Source organism: Bos javanicus, chromosome 12 (assembly GCF_032452875.1).
Source record: "Bos javanicus breed banteng chromosome 12, ARS-OSU_banteng_1.0, whole genome shotgun sequence".
Lineage (NCBI taxonomy): Eukaryota > Metazoa > Chordata > Mammalia > Artiodactyla > Bovidae > Bos > Bos javanicus.
Window position 1 is genome coordinate 63,236,589 of NC_083879.1, and position 13,704 is coordinate 63,250,292.

A 13,704-nucleotide genomic window follows, 5' to 3' on the forward strand; every position below is an offset into this window, starting at 1 on the left:
CTCTTTGCCACCACATTGACTGCAGACCATCAGGCTCCTCTGTCCATGGATTCTCCAGGAAAGAATACTGAAGTCACAGCCAGGCCCTCCTCCAGGGGATCACCCTGACCCAGAGATTGAACCTGTGTCTCTTTGGTCTCCTGCATTGGCAGGCTGGTTCTTTACCACTAGCTGGGAAGTGCTTTCTACAACATACACCATGCTTAAATTAAGAATGATTGTGTTCTTACTGTTTTACCCCACCACGGTCTCTCATAACTTGATGGTATGTGAATATCCATCTGCCATTCTGAGGAGAAATACTTTACAATATATATGTGGAGTTCTCAACTACCATAAATTTTCACTGATCCAAGTTCAAGAAGTGAAGTGAAGTGAAAGTTGCTCAGTAGACTTTTTGAAACCCCATGGACTATAAAGTCCTTGGGATTCTCCAGGCCAGAATACTAGAGTCAGTAGCTATTTCCTTCTCCAAGGGATCTTCCCAACCCAGGGATTGAACCCAAATCTCTCACATTATAGGCGGATTCTTTACCAGCTGAGCCATAAGAGTTCAAGAAGGCATGTTGATAAAAATTAGCTTTCCTGTTCTTTTTAACTCCATAGTCACTAAACTTATTGCTGAAATCATATTAACCACATATATCAAATCAGTTTACACTGTCACATTGTCACACATTCCACAAATTAATTTAATCAGAATAAAAGTCAGGTGTAATACAAGAAGTTCCAAGAGATAAATAGGTTGTATCTGGGGAAAAGTATGAGTTTTAAAAAATACATTCAGTAAATGTGCCTTTTGAATTGATGATTTAAGCAGTGGGGAAGGATGGTGATTATCTATCCACATTTTTAACTTTAATTCCTTTTAAATATCTGGCTGGAGTTGGAGGTTCAGTCAATGTCTGTGAAAGAGAAAGTATCACAAGTGTAGGAATATTAAAGAACTTAAATTACACTATTATCTAATCTACCAAAAATGCATATTCTCAATGAAATTGTTATTTTTGTACTCAAAACTCAGCAAAAATTGTTTTGAGATTTTTTTTTTCTCATTTCAAAATATTTTTCTTACATATGTTAATTAGAAATTGAAGCAAATACAAGTCTTAGTTTAAGTTCATGTGAAAATTCAAGATATTTGTTAAATTCCAACAAAATTTATAAAGCAGTCTACTAAAAGTAAGAGTTTATTATTCATTCTGCTCAGTCATGTCTGACCCTTTGCAACTCCTGGTGGACTCTAGCCCACCAGGCTCCTCTGTCCATGAGATTTTCCAGGCAAGAATATTGAAGTGGTTTTTCATTTCCTCCTCCAGGGGATCTTCCCAACCCAGAGACTGAACCTGTGTCTTCTGGCATCTCTTGCATTGACAGGTGGGTTCTTTACCACTGAGCCACCCTGAAATCCCCTTTACTATACATTATGTAGTCAGAAAGAATTAAGGAACAAGTATCTTGTCTTTGAGGGCCTTATATTTAGTTAAAAATATGTTTCCTCATGCGAGCATAACATTTTTGTAATACAAGATAATATAGCACTCCAGGTTTAATTACTGCTAGACATTTTTCATCATATAAAACATTGATCATTAGACTACTAAGTTTTATGCTACTTTGATTAGTTATGAAAGTGACATATTCATTAATAAACATATTTTAATTTAGCTAATGAAAGCTGCCATGACAATTGTTTTCAAATATTCATTAATGAGCAATTGGCAAAGCATTTTAATTCTTGAAAAATGAAAATTCACAATGTCCCCAACCTGTGATTTCCAACTTAAAATTGTGTAACTGAAGCAAACAGTAGTCAGCAATGCAATATTGTATATTAATTGTTTATCTAAAATTTAAACTTATTTTTTTGTAATTTTATATGTATATATATATTTTTAATTTTACTCGCTAAATCTGAAACACTAGTTTCTCTTAAATGAATTAATAAATATATTTACCACCCACCATAGTTAGTGTCCTTGTCTTTTCAAACTAATAATTAGATATATTTTCATTTATATATATTATTATGTTGATTAATTTATTGATTATTGGATAGTATGTTATAGCATTTATGTAACTTTGTTTAAAATTTCTCTACTGAAATCCACTTAGATTTTACAGATATTATACCATCACATAGTAAATCTAAAAATATATTCTTGGTCCTGTTCCTTTGGATACATGGCAAATATCTGTTCAAAGTAAATACTAGAAGGAATGCTTTAAAGTCAGAATTCAGACCTATTTTATTTGAATAAATGCTAACTTACCCTTCAGAATATTTAACAAATACATAAACAATGACACATTCAATCTATTTTCATAAAAAAAACAACAACAAAAAACTATCAGTTCAGTTTAGTTCAGTCACTCAGTCATGTCTGACTTTGCAACTCCATGGGCTGCAACACACCAGGTTTCCTTGTCCATCACCAACTCCAAAGCTTGCTCAAACTCATGTCCATCAGGTGGTTGATGCTATCCAACCATCTCATCCTCTGTTATCCCCTTCTCTTCCTGCCTTCAATAAATTAATTGATTTAAATTTCCATCCTTCTGATCCATGGAATTATTTTTCAGGTTTTTATTAGTCAACTACATATTATTCAAGTTGACTACGGTTTTAAAAATTTTTAATGTTTTTGTTTTTTTAATATGTTAGGTAACAGTGTTCATTGTAAATATAGCAGATATTTTCTTCTTCCAGTCTGTATCTTGCCATGGAACTTATGGTACCATTTGTTTCATAGGAATTTAAAACATTAATGTCATCAAACTTATCAGTACTTATCTTTAAGAACTGAATGTTATTTTGAGAAACAAGGTACCTTGGTAAGCTGAATAAGGATGTCTTAAGATTTCTATGCCCTAATTCCTAAAACCTGTTACCTTAAATGGCAAATAGGATGTGATTTAGGGGCTTCTCAGGTGGATCCCTGGTGGATCAGATGGTAAAAGCGTCTGCCTGCAATGTGGGAGACCCGGATTCGATTCCTGGGTAGGGAAGATCCCCTGGAGAAGGAAATGACAATCCACTCCAGCACTCTTGCTTGGAAAACCCCATGGACGGAGGAGCCTGATAGGCTACAGTCCATGGGGTCGAAAAGAGTTGGACACTACTGAGCGACTTCACTTTCACTTTCAGGTGGATCCCTGGGTAGGGAAGTTCCCCTGGAGAAGGGAATGGCAACCCACTCTAGTATTCTTGCCTGAAGAATCTCCAGACAGAGGAACCTGGAGGGCTACAGTCTCTGGAGCTGCAAAGTCAGACACAACTGATGGACTGAGCACATATAGATGTGATTTAGTTAAGAATCTTGAGATGTGAAATTTATTATCCTGGATTATATGGGTGGGTCTGATGTAATCACAAGTCTCTTTATGAGAGAGAAGAAGTTATGAAATTTAAGAGAGAGATTTGAGGATGCTACACTGCTGGATTTGAAGACAAGAAGTTAGAAAAGCAAAGGAAAAGCATTCTTTCCTAAAGCTTCTGGTGGGAGGACAGCTCTGCAGGCACCTTTTTTGCACAGTTGCTCAGTCATGTCTGAGCATGACTTTTTATATTTTTATAGCCTATATTTTCACAATTGTTAATTACTTAACAATTACTTCATAATTAATTTTTGAAAATGTCTTTCATCCTCTAAATTTACTTTCCATTGTTTAATTAATAGTCATCAAGTTGTTTCTGAATTATCTGTGCTATGCCTCGGTCTATCTATATATCATTGTGATAATAGTACATCTTATAAAAATTTAGATCTTTTCATACTGTTTGTTTTCAGGTAAAGCAAAAATCCCTTCTTTTTTCTTTGATAGATTCTCTTAGACAGTCTTATATACATATTACAGGGAAAAAATGTGTTTCACAATTTAAAAATCGCTATTGCAATAGTAAGCCTGCGGAGTTCTTAACTTCTTTTAAAAGAACACTTGTCTTTTTCAGTTTTGAAGCAACCATCAATCTTTTAAATACTTCCTCTTATTTTTCACTGTTTTTGGAACTCTTATTACCACTCATTAGAACCCGGATGTAACTGACAGTCTATGAATTTTAATTTGGTTTTCAGTTCTTAATTTTTATACTACTTTCTAAAAGACTTGATGAAATCAATTTTAACACTTTGGCCTTTCAGAACATATATTTGTGGCAACATCAGATGGACCCTGGCTCATGGCTTCATGTGTGAGCCCCAACCAGGCTGAGAGTACAGATGCTGCCCATGGGTCTCCCTGAGAGAGCTGGCCTCAAGGTAAACCTTTGATTTCCATCTTCCAAATACATTTAAGAGTTTCTGAACACAGATATTTCCCTTAATTGAGTTACATTGAGGTAATATATTAGCTTTTTTATTTTTAGCTTATACTTTAGTACATCGTTTTCTTTCTTTCTATGAACTTGTGTCTGAATATAAATTCCAGCATATTCTCAGTCTGCAGTTTTTAAGCTGAAATTAATATGTCATAAAATGCCCTTGAAATTTTGAAATAGTCTTACTAAGGTATGATGTATAATATAGTATTTTAAAAATTTTTCTACCTCTTTATTAAATGACATTTTTGGTTTTCATGTATGTGATACTTGTTTAATTTCAAAGCCATGTTAGGCTAACTTTACAAAATGAAGTCATGAGTTAAATATGTCATGTGGATCCAGTGGATTTTAGGATTTGAACTTGTAATGCCTTGCCATTTTCTTTTAGGTTTATTTTCTGCTCTGCCTCTATTTTGTTTGATCTCATTATTGTAAATTACAAATTGAATAGGAAATAATTCATATACTGTACAATAACAAATGTATTTCAGGTATCCATGCCAGTAGCCTAACTTCAAAATATGTCCATTATAAATTAACACATTCATTTATACATGTTTATTATATATTTTTCTCAAACTCTCAAACACATATATAAGATTTATATATATTTTTTTATCTCATCAAAGAACTAACTTAAGTTTTAATTAATGGCAGTACAATTTTGGTTTGCAGCAAATAGCTTAATTTCTCATCATACTTTGCAGATTTATTACTTCCATTTTTTAATTTGTTTTATTTTGTTGGTCTTTTCAGATTCCTAATATTAAAATTTTATTCATTTTTCCCCTAAGAAATCTATCTAAAGCTGTAATATTTTATTTGTAAACTACTTAGGTCATAACCCACAAGGTATTTTTTAATTTCCTTTGTCTGTCATTTTCTACTAAAATGATCAGATAGAGAAATAGGAAAAATAGTGAATTAAACCCCATATATATATTTAAGTATATATGGGCCAAAAGTCTCGATATATGGGAATTTGTTTAAAAATTATTTAAAGAAAAAAAAAAGGACAAGTAAAAGTAAATGAACCTCTATTAGAGATTCAAAATTAATTTAATTTTGCTTCATTTACTTTACTTGCACTTTTTTTTTCTTTAATAAATTCAAGCAAATTCCCATATATTGAGACCTTTAGCCCATATATACGTCAATATATGTCTTTTTTAATATTTATTTTATATTGGAGCCTAGTTGATTAACACTGTTATGTTTCAGGTGTATAGGAAAGTGATTCAGTTATACATATATATGTATCTATTATTTTTCTAATTCTTTTCCTATATAGGTTTTTACAGAACGTTGAGCTGAGTTACCTGTACTATTCAGTAGGTCCTTATTTCAAATATAGCAGTGTGAAAATGTCAATTCCAAACTCCCAGCCTATTCCTCCCTCCCACCCTTCTATCCCTGGTAACCGTAAATTTATTGTTTACATTGCTTATATGGAGAATCTGAAAAAAAATTATACAAATGAACATATTCACAAAACAGAAACACACTCAGTATGTGTCTTTTCATACCATAGGTAATTTGTTTGCATATAACCATGATGCTGTTATCACATTTTCCTTATTTTCTCAGAACTGTTATTTAAAGTTGATTTTTTTTAAATTTTATTTTATTTTTAAACTTTACATAATTGTATTAGTTTTGCCAAATATCAAAGTTGATTCTTAGTAAGGATTTTAGCAGAGTTCATGTATCACATTTAGTTGTTAGATATTCTAGGTCTACGTTTTTTTCTTAATGTGGAAACCTGTGAACATCCCGCATTGTGTTTCTTCTTGTTCTCTGATTAAGTCATTTAACTGGTTTCTCCTCTGTATTTGCTAAAATTTGAAGTTTGCTCCAGATATTTGATGTACAGTTTTGATATGAACGCTTTAGAGATACTCCTCTGAGATTCATATTGCTCCACATCAGGAAACAAATTATTTTTTTCCCACTTTTAGTGAATCTGAGATTTCAATTGTTGTTCAGGACAAGGCAGTCTTATGTTCCCATTTTGAAGTTCCCCACGAAGTATTCACTCAAAAACTTATTCTTTATTATTTCCTGATAAAATTTTTTCATGAGGAATTACCAAATGTTGTCTTTCAAATTTTATTGCTGTCTTCATATTTTGGCTTCTGTGATACACATATCTGATTAGGTTTCTTTGAATTTAATTCTTCTGGTAAAAAAAGTTTATTTTTTTCCAATTCTTTTCTGATATATGTCAGTTCTCATTTCATGTCCTCATCCCTGTCTTGCTGCAAAACGTAAGAATTTGTTTATATTCTGATTTGTGTCTTTCCAAAGCTTGGGCAATATTTTGAATTTGTTTTATAGAACTTTAAGTTACTAGGTTTCTCTTTCCATTTGCTTTGTGGTCACATTCTTTAGTATCTAGTCATTTTCTATTGAAATTTTATTAGGTACATTTTCTGTTTTTCCTCCTACAAAACTTTTTGCTTTTAATTTTAATCTATCTTTACCCATCTGTAAGTGAAATAGGTGACTTAAATTATAAGGAAAAGGTTTACTCCAGTTATTTTAAATCTCCTTTCTATGTATATTTTTGTCTCTATCTCTTCTATTTTTCTTTCTGCTTTTTTCTATTGTTTTCTGCTCTTATCATTCAAAATCAAACACTTACTGTAAAAATTTTTAGCAGTTCACAAGTAGGTATATTTGACTAGTTTATTATTTTCTATTTATACCACATTAATACATTAAGGTTATTGGATTTGACCTAATTGATCTAATGTGAATGTGACCTAATTGACCTAACTGATGTTATTTGGACTTTCTTAAGATATTCTCTAAAGTCTGAACGTATTATTTAGTATATATTATCTAGATATATATTATATAGTATATCTTTTATATATATATATATATATATATATATATATATATATATATGTTTTCAAGATATGATCATAGGCATCATACTTCGAATAGAATCCTATTCATGCCATTTCATCCTCTTGCACATACTTACCAATGAAATTCTGGTAATAATTATTCTCATTTGTTAATGACCACTCACAGAACTTTTTTGGATTTTCATTATGTTTTTGGTGTTTCAAACATCATGGTTTGGCTTCTTCCTTTCTGTTGCAGAGGGGATTGTGAGAAAGCTGGCAAAGTGTCTTTACCTCCATGAAAGGAGGCATCAGATCCACTGCTTGACGTGGGCCTTTTTTCATATCTCTAGCCTGACTGTGATGTTCAGTCATGGGGATGAAAGAAGGGACAGTACCAAGGACTCTTGTCAAGGTCATTTATCTAGCCTATTACTTTTCACCTATAAACAAGAGAGGGCTTCCCTGGTGGCTCAGAGGATAAAGTGTCTGCCTGCAATGCAGGAGACCCGGGTTCGATCCCTGGGTTGGGAAAATCCTCTGGAGAAGGAAATGGCAACCCACTCCAGTATTCTTGCCTGGAGAATCCCATGGACAGAGGAACCTGGCGGGCTACAGTCCACAGGATAGCAAAGAGTTGGATTTGTGTCCCCTCTGAAGTGAAGAAACAGTTTCAAGAGATAGTCCAAGTCCATTGTTTTGAGTATATATTTTATAAGTCTCAGATATATAACTTTGAAACTCAAAAGTCTCTTTCCTTTTGGGGAGTCCCTTAGAAGTTTCTTTATTTTTCTTAGAGTATTCAGTACAAAAGTGGTAACTCCACACACAAAGTAAAGAACTGATCATTTCTAATGTGTTTGACAAAGAGTGGGCTACCAGTGTCTTAAACATATATGTTCAAAGTATTTGGCTGTATTTTTGTCTAGAGTATTGATCTAATTGTGAGAATACTTAATTTTTTCCAACTAATGGCTATAAAATCTAAAATGTATCAACTATGGTAAAGGGTTACATCTTTGTTAGCTCGACTATATTGTAGTCTCAGGAACTTAAATTTGACATTCAGTAATTTCCTAAGTCTTCATTTGTGTTGGGAATCAAGATAATGTAAATTGCAGAGTTATGTTCATGTACTGAAGAGTAGAGAAAGTCAGTCTACAGAGAGAAGAATGAAGAAGACCCACAAAGTGTAGAGATGAGAGGTCATGAGGCTGCAGGGAGAGAAGAGACTGATGATGTGGGAAGCTTTGATCCTTGATAGATTTCCACATCTTGAGTCTCAGCCCCCAGGAGGTCTGAATGTACTGCCTGCCCTTGAGTTCTATGAAATACGACTGCATCCTTTATTTGCATCCTTTTAATAAAGGTCTTTCTTTTTTGTTCTTTTATTCCATTTATTTTTGCCTTAAGGCATTTTAAATTCAGTTCTCTAATGAGCCAAGATTAACCTTGACTAGCATGCATATTATTTGTGGCTTACTTTGTTGAGTGATTAAGAGGTTGCAATTAACATGCTGCACAGATACAAGAAATGAGTGATAGCTTAAGTAAAAATAGCTGATTTTTCATATTCTTGCTGTATCAATATTATTTTTAGCATTTACATGCTTAATTGTATTTCTAATTCCTACTGAGCCAAAATGATTAGACAACCAACAGTTCCTCAAATCATTTGTTATCGATGGCATGGTAATCTGTGACTATCAGAAAAAAACAAGTAAACAAAAAACCCTGGGGGGTGAATTTTCTGAATCAATGAAATATTGTGGTAGCACTTTTATGTTGCCAACATGGGTTCTAATATTTGAATTGTTTCTGATATCAAAATGAATTTTGAAGTGGAGATACTTTCTCTGAGGACAAAACATGCATTTCATTTTATTTAAAGTTTACAATTCCACATTTTATACTAAACAAACACTAATCACATGTTCAAAAAAAACTTCTATGAATATTACTACAGTGTATAATATAAATCCAGTTAAGGAACTTTAGTGATAAAAAATATTTTAAATATGAACTCATTTTTAATATATTAGCACATAAATTTGTATTATACATAGAATATATAATATTTTGTTTTAATATGTTCATATATATGTAAATATAAAATATTGTAGGGAATGTTGTATTTCTGAATTAATTAGAGCAAAGCATAGACATTATGGTCTGTCACAGCTTTGAACCGTGATTCCACTGCTTATTATCTCATGATTCTGAGAAAGACTTAAATCCTCTACGTCTCAGTTTTTACACTGAGTTCTTGGAGTAATAATGTTAGTTTTATAATATAATGTTTTTAAACATGTAGCACAATCCCTGCATAAAGTATATAATTGGAACTGATTATTCATGTTATAAGGCAGGAGAAAAATAAATGCATAAGTTAATATATGCATAAATGAATAATGATCATTACTTCCTTAGGTATAAGATTTCATGTCTGATTTCTCTAAGGTTTTTTTCTCTGACTCAGTATAAGTTTACCTCACACTTGGAGAAACCACATCTTCATCAAGGAAGATCTCTGTCAGATCTTGATTCCCTTCCTTTGTCATGTTGCCCCAATCACTGGGGAAAGTGAAGATCCTAGGAAAGTACTACCTGGCTGTTACAACCAGGGAGAACATAGGGGTTTTGTCATATATACACACAGCCATTCAAAGTTCAACCATGAAAAAACAGAAGTTCAACTATATGTTTTCTGGTTTATTACCGTGGTTGATTCTCTCACTGCTTTATCAGTGAAGAGAAGTCATGTTTGTTCTCTCCTATGAGGCTCCTCACTTTTGGCGTTTAGTTCCCCAAGGCTTCTTGTTTACAGTCAGCACTCTGAGAAAAAAAATAATGCTCTGTAGTTTATCAAGTGTGGCTTGGTTTTTAGGGTGAGACTGATGGCCTTTTGTGACTACTTCTAGCCTACACTTTCTGTATTGCTAACAAAGAAAAACATACAACATAAGAGTTGTGAGTTTTAGTTTCACTCAGGGTCTTACTGAGGATGACAACTGGAAGACAGTCACTCAAGGAGCTTTGAGTAGATGTTCCAAAGAGGTTGGGGAGAGACCAAGTTATATATGAACTTGTAGAAGGGGAGCTTGGAAATACATGCCGTCAAGGATATATCTTAGATTACCACTAATCACAAAAAACAGATATCTCAAGTTAGTGATTTTACTGGGCTTCCCTGGTGGTTCAGATAGTAAAGAATCTTCCTGCAATGCGGGAGACCTGCGTTCAATCCCTGGGGTGGGAAGATCCCCTGGAGAAGAGCATGGCAACCCACTCCAGTATTCTTGCTTGCAGAATTCCCATGGACAGAGGAGCCTGATGGGCTGCAGTCCATGTGATCACAGAATCAGACACAAATGAGCTACTAAGCACAATGGTTTTAGTTCTTTTCTTGGTATGGAAAGATGCAAGGATCTGAGGTCATTGAAATTCTTCTAAGATGCCCATCTGACTATCTAAGGGCCTCTTTACTCAAAGTACAGTGTATCTCATCCTGTTTTTCATCCCAAATTCCTCCCAGGTTGCTCTGTCAGTGGGCAACTACAGTGGGTTATGACTCAACCCTTTTAGAACTGGGCAGTAAGGAACACTCTTTTGTTTTTCTTGTTCACAGTAGATTCACTGCAGAGATTTCCTGATTAATTCGGGGTAATTTTGGTGAAAATAATCTGTCTATGAACCTCCACTTACAATAATTTCTGTGTATATTGTTCTTCTGGAGGAGTATAGAAGTTGATGAGAGTATTTGAGTTCAAGTTTCATATCTGATTTCACAAGTTGTATCACACTAACTGCAGATTCTGGGTGTTGAGGAAGAACATTTGCCCATAAATATGTCCTTGCCTTATTTCCAAAAAAGGGAAATATTTTGATAGAAGAATGAAGCTGGTAGGCAAATTATTATGCTCCCTGAATCCAAACTTCTTTAGCAATGAAGCAGGAATAAAAATTTTAACTGTATCAAATTAAAGTGGATTAAGAAATAGTAATTTGGGTTACAGTCTTTACATAATTAATAAGGCTATGTGGTTTTTTGCTTTACAGCTGTGAGAGGTTTGAGAAGATATTTTAGAACCAAAAATTATTTTTTGAGAAAGGGATTCAATGATTGAGAATACTGTTGTCTAGGAAAATAGTGAGATTGAGTAGATCTTTTTTGTCTGTAATTTTAGGCAGGGTAAATAGACACTCTCAGCATGTTCCAACTAAAAAAACAGATGGTTTAGTAAAACCTGCCAGATGGAGGGATGGGGCAGATCAGAAGGAACAAGACCTTGCTGTTGCTGCCTTCACCACCAAGTATATCATTCCTTGTTCCCTCCTCAATCAAGCTATGATTTTAATATTTTTTTTTCATTTGCTTGTGTGTTTTGTTTTGTTCTTAAGAATCCACCCTACTCCATGTGGCCACAGTCCTCCAGGGAAGAAGAACTTAATCCATGAAATAGAATCCTTTTTGGCTAAGGTATGTATGCTGGTCCCATTATTCTCATCATGGATCAGTTTAGGAATTGAACTATAACATAATTCTCACCCATAAATTGAAAAGAACACAACTGGGAAACTTATAAAAACTTTTTCTCACTGAGAAGGTGACTCAAACCATTTGGAGGGGTGTCCTCTCCCTGCCGCCCCCTCCTCCCATGAACATTGACCTGAAACAACAGCAACCATCTTCAGAACATGAGAGCAGCAAAGCTGGTAACACAGTAGATGGAAGGAAACTGAGATCTTAATACTATCACTGATAGTTAAGAACTCTGGTAACACCTACCTTCAAATGTATTGCTGTGTTAGAGAAAATAATTTTCTTACTTTTAAAATTCAGTTGAGATAGGTGTATGTTGTGTGCACCTTAAAGTATCTTAAGAAATATAAAGATGAGTGCAGTATGATCTGTGAAGTTCCATTGGCTGTGTGGCAATTGGTTAGTGAGTTCCATGTGACAGTTTAAAACAGGAAATGGCAATATTGATGTCATCACTGTATAAACAATGAGATTCTTTGCTAAGAAACCATATTGTGAAAGTAAACTTATTTAGAATATTTCCTTCTGAGTTGAATATAATTTACTGGAGATATTAGAAGTTAGTGATTATTATCAGTTTTGTATGTACCAGTATGTATCACAAACTAAGCATTTAATAAATGTCTGCCAAATAATAATAAAAGAAAAATCACTATGAAATAATCACTTTGAACAAATATTTTATGTCTGCTATACAAAGAACTAGAAAAGGTATAGTTGATAATTGATGGTAGAAAAAGCAATATTTGTTGAAACACTGCAGAATTAATTGCTGTTGTTGAAACAGGATGCTGGAGGATACATAAAGTGATGGGAATACAGTGATGAATGACTGGTGATATTGGATGTATAAAGAAAGTATAAACCTGGAAAATATATATATAGCCTTTCATTAAGTCTTATTTAACATCTCAAGTGACAGATTTGTATTTTAAAATTGTCTTTAAGCAAAATTTTTTATTTTACTAAATTTTATATATTTGAAATAAAAATGAAATTGAAAAATGGAGATCCGATTCTACAAGGTAAAGTCAAAAATTAGTGGGGCTAATCATTGGAAAAGTCCAAGTCTTCTTTTTATCTTGTCTTGTCCTACTTATCTTTCCCTCTTCTTTCGTTACTATTCTCTAGTTACTCAGGGTTCTTTCTTTTATGATCACTTTTGACATGTTCTCCTAAGGCAATTCTCAGTGTTTTAGACTAATCTCTCTAGTCTACTCTTCAAACTATACTTGCTCCTAGCAAACTAGTTTTGTTGAAGTAGAGTTCATAAACTATTTCTCCTTGGAGTGATGTTGAAAAATATATTACCTAAAGGCAGAATGTAAGACATTCTTTGGAGATATTTAAGAGCTCCTAAAATTGTACAATGAGTGGACCTGTGGGTATGTTTGATATAAGCCAATGGGGGAAATGGAGAATGCACTTATTCATTCAGGTCAGGAGAGTCAACACCAGAGATCAGTTAGGTAACAAAACTCAAAAGGTTAAGTCCGCAAGCACTCTGTTGATAGAAGACTTAATCTAAGAAAAATAAATTATTAAATATAAGGAATTAAAATAAAAACAATCAGGAAAATAAACTTTCTCTACTAGGAATGATTCTAAAATATGGAAATCCTCTAACTAGTGAACAAAGGTTATACTCAGGAAATAATTGAAGGTGTGTGTGTTGTATTGAGCAGGAAGCTAAATATAGCCTGTATATTTTCTTAAAGCTAAATATAGCCTGTATATTTATATAAGATTAAATGATCAATGCAGGATATATCCATTATTGAAAACTACATTTGGATATTTTTAGAATGCAAAGTGTGTGCACCCTACTGGCTTGAACAATTTAATGCAAATTCACTAAATTCTCTCATGATTAGTTACTTATGTATTCACAAATTTGGATCCAGAATATCTACATGCGGTCTTCTATTTTTAAAATGATTTGGGGGATTTGTGCTATAAAAGAAAAAAGTGTTAATGTTCTATTT

At 33.3% G+C, this 13,704-nt stretch overlaps 1 long non-coding RNA gene across 2 annotated transcripts; it reads right to left on the bottom strand.

Annotated features, from left to right (window-relative positions):
• Nucleotides 1-713: 713 nt before the first annotated feature.
• On the bottom strand, nucleotides 714-12,112 carry LOC133258090 (uncharacterized). 2 transcript variants are annotated; one of them, XR_009739813.1, is made up of 3 exons: nucleotides 11,966-12,112; nucleotides 9,896-10,011; nucleotides 714-905 (listed from the first exon to the last, which is right to left on the bottom strand). It is a non-coding gene; the product is annotated as an uncharacterized LOC133258090 (long non-coding RNA). The 2 variants fall into 2 exon arrangements; XR_009739812.1 differs by lacking the exon at nucleotides 714-905 and having other exon boundaries at nucleotides 9,868-10,011.
• Nucleotides 12,113-13,704: the final 1,592 nt, after the last annotated feature.